General features: G+C 49.8%; 1 long non-coding RNA gene across 1 annotated transcript; it reads left to right on the forward strand.

Moving 5' to 3' along the window:
- The first annotated feature begins 218 nt into the window (after positions 1-218).
- On the forward strand, positions 219-3,464 carry LOC135292834 (uncharacterized). The gene is made up of 2 exons (XR_010355003.1): positions 219-2,608; positions 3,039-3,464. It is a non-coding gene; the product is annotated as an uncharacterized LOC135292834 (long non-coding RNA).
- The last annotated feature ends 319 nt before the right edge of the window (positions 3,465-3,783 follow it).

The raw sequence follows: 3,783 nt of genomic DNA on the forward strand, positions 1-3,783 counted from the left end.
CTGGGCCCGGGCTGGCGGCGGGGCAGGGCTCGGTAGCGCCCAGGTGTTGGAAACCGCAGCCATGGCCCGGCCCGGCCTCGGCCCCGCGGCCTCCCCTGCCCTGCCCGGCAGCCGATGGGGCCTGGGGGCTCCCTGGGAAGGGGCCCGGCCCCACGGCAGGAGCCGCCCGGCCCGGCCCGGCTGAGACAGGGGCTGGGCCAGCCTTGTTACCTCTTTGCTGGCCAGAAGGGAAAGAGACCCTCCCAGGCTTTCTCGTCTTTAACGTGTGTCTTCACAGAGCCGTGTACAGCTTCCTTAGTGGTTTAACAGATTGTCAATTCTCAAAGCTAATTACTGATTGGGTGTTTTTGACAGACATGGAGGAAACTGCTAGCAGCTTCTTTTCGGACATCCCTTCCATGATGCAATACCACCACAACAGCACAGAGCACAGAGCTCCTTTGTCCATATGTAGTGGTCATGGGCCCAAGGTTTCAGAACCCCTCCTTGGGAGATCTCCGGGCCCTCTCCAAGGTGTTTTCAAATGGAAACATTCAGCTCATGGTCTAAGAAAATCACCAGAGGGCAGGGCCAGCCTGACCTGTCTGTTCTGGTTACTTTTGTCTGGGAGCAATCTTTGCATATACAGAATTTGGGAGGCCAAATTCTAATTTTGGCCATGGGCCGTGGGCATGAAAATGGGTTCTTTTCCTAAGGAATGAAGGAACAGAGCTCCATTGTTTCAGGGGCAGATGAGAGCTGACCACCACAGGCCAAGGCCAGCCAGAGCTGGCAGGTTTTTTTTCTGAGAGATGCCCTTGCATATTGGAAAATTTTTTAGGGAAAGTATCAGTTTTGCCAATGGGCATCTGAAAAGAGGGATGGTTCTTTTCATAGCAAGGAAAGCATGGAGCCCCAGTGCTCCAGGAGCTGATGAGAGGCAGCCCTTGACATCCCAAGATCAGCCAGACCTATCAGGTGGCCCCTGGGAGGCCAAGCCAGCCAGACCTGCTCCATGTTCCCTTGGTTCGATGGGGCCCTGACGTGTCATAATGTCCCCTTGGTGACACGAGGTCATGAAGGGTGCTCATGATCTCCATGGTTCCATCAGGTCCCACAGAGTCATAATGGTCTCTGGGTTTCATGAAGCCCTGCTGTGTCACCACAGCCCCTTGGTTCCATGGGCTCCAGTGGTGCCACAATGATCCCCTTGGTTTCGTGAGGTCCCCACAGTGTCCCAGTGATCTCCATGGGAAGGAAAGAACCGACCCCCAGTGTTGCAGGGGCAGTCACCAGAGGCCAAGGCTTGATGGTACTGGCAGATTTTGCCTGGAAGCAACCCTTGGATATACAGAATTTTAGAGGTGGAATCCCAGTTTCAGACATGGACACCTGGGGGAGAAGCACAGTTGTTTTCCATAGGAAGGAAAGCACAGAACAGAGGTGTTTCCAGGGCAGATGAAAGGCAGCCATCAGAGGCCTAGGACAGCCAGACCTCTCTGTCCTGGTAGCTTTTGTCTGAAAGCAACCCTTGGATATAGCAAATTTGGGAGGTGGAATCCAAATTTAGGCCATTTCTGTGTAGATAAGAAGGATGGTTCTTTTCCATGGGAAGGAAAGCACAGAGCCCAAGAGTTTCAAAGGCAGAAGAGGAGAGAGGTGGCTCTCGGGAGGCCAAGCCAGCCAGACCTGTTTGTCCTGGCAGCTTTTGTCATGGAGGAATCCTTGGATATATGGAATTTGGGAGGAAGAATCTCAATTTTGTGCACAGGCACCTTGAGAAGAAGGATGGTACTTTTCCATTGGAAGGAAATCACCAACCCAATGTGTTTGGTAAGCAGGTGAGAGGCAGCCCCCAAGAGGCCAAGGGCAGCCAGACCTGTCTGTCCTGGCATCTTTCATTGGGGGAAAATCCTTGGATGTATGGAGCTCTTGAGATGGAATCCCAGATTTGACCATGGGCACCTGGTCAAGATGAATGGGTTTTTTTTTGTACTGGAAAAAAAGTGTGAAGTCCAAGTGTTCTGGAAGAAGATGAGATGTGGCCACCCTTAGGCCAAGCCAGTCAGACCTGTCTCTGCTGGCACCTTTTGTCTAGGGGCTACCCTTGGCCATAGGGCACTTTGGATGTGGAATCTCAATTTTGGCCGTGGGCACCTGGACAGGAAGAAGAGTTCTTTTCATTACGAAGGAAAGCACAAAGCCCCAGTGTTTTAGAGGCAGATGAGTAGCAGCCCTCAGGAAGCCAAGGCCAGCCACACTTGTCAGTCCTGGCAGCTTTTGTCTGGGAGTTATCCTTGGATATAGGGAATGCTGGAGGCAGATGCCCAATTTTAGCCATGGGTGCCTGGTCGAGATGGATTTTTTTCCCATAAGAAAAAAAATCATATGGTCCCAGTGTTTCAAAGTCAGATGAGAGGTGGTTCCTGGATGGCCAAGGCAGCCAGAGCTGTCACTCCTGGCAGATTTCATCTGGGAACAATCTTTGCATATAAGGAAATTTGGAGGAGGAATCCCAGTTTTGACAATGGGCCCCTGGAGGACAAGGACAGTTCTCTCCCATAGGAAGGAAAGCCCAGAGCCCCAGTGCTTCAGGGACAGATGAGAAAGCAGCCCTCGACATGCCAAGGTCAGCTGGACCTGTCAGGTGATCCCCAGGAGGCCCAGCCAGCCAGACCTGTTCCCTGTTCCCTTGGTTTTGTGGGACCCCACAGTGTCCCAATGGTCTCCTTGGTCCCCTTCCTTCTGCAGTGTCACAATGGCCCCGTGCTTCCATGAGACCTTGCAATGTCACAATGGCTTCATGCTCCCACAAAGCCCTGATCTGTCACCAGGGCCCCTCGGCTCCATGTGCCCTCACTGTGTCACAATGCCTCCTCCATGACACTGGGCTCCACAAAGTCACCATGGACCCTTGGCTCCTTGGGGCCTCTGAGTTTCACAAAGGAGACAGTCCTGGATTGCCAAACAGATTGTATTCTCTTTGCCATCTGTATGGCAGTTGTCTTCTGTTAAGTGGGAAGTTTTCCTTATCTCTTCCACACCCACTCCTTCCTCAGGGCAGACATCTGCTGATAACAGGCTATTGAATGTCACTGCATGACTGATAAGAACTACAGCATCCCATTGTGAGATGATCTGCCCAGAGGGGAGAACCAAGCATTCCTACCAGATATAATCTTAAAAATTCTGGAACACCAACATGGCTTTCTCCACTGGATTTCCCAGAGGAACAGCTGCTGCCTCTTCCACTGGATCTTCAGAGGAAGACTACACCTTTCTACAGGATCCCTGCTCAAACAGAACCGCACCTGACACTCCAGGAGGAGTGCAGCCATATTTCCAATTGGACTGCTACCAACACCGTGACCAGCAGGGTGTCAGGTTGTGTTCTGACTCTGTCAGTGTTGTCTTGCTTTACTGCATTGTTTATTTTATCTTTTTATTTGTTTCCCTAATAAAGAACTGTTATTCCTGCTCCCATATTTTTTCCTGAGAGCCCCTTAATTTCAAATTTATAACAATTCAGAGGGAGGGAGTTTACATTTTACATTTTAGGAGAGGCTCCTGCCTTCCTTAGCAGACACCTGTCTTTTCAAACCAACACAGGGAGTGACATCAATCTCTGCTTAATAACTGGTTTTACTTTAACACAGTTACTTTGAAATCACTTCCTAGTATATTATATAATATGATATATGAAAATATGATATGATATGATATGATATGATATGATATGATATGATATGATATGATATGATATGATATGATATGATATAATATAATATAATATAATATAATATA

This window comes from Passer domesticus, unplaced genomic scaffold, assembly GCF_036417665.1.
Source record: "Passer domesticus isolate bPasDom1 unplaced genomic scaffold, bPasDom1.hap1 HAP1_SCAFFOLD_51, whole genome shotgun sequence".
Classification (NCBI taxonomy): Eukaryota; Metazoa; Chordata; class Aves; order Passeriformes; family Passeridae; genus Passer; species Passer domesticus.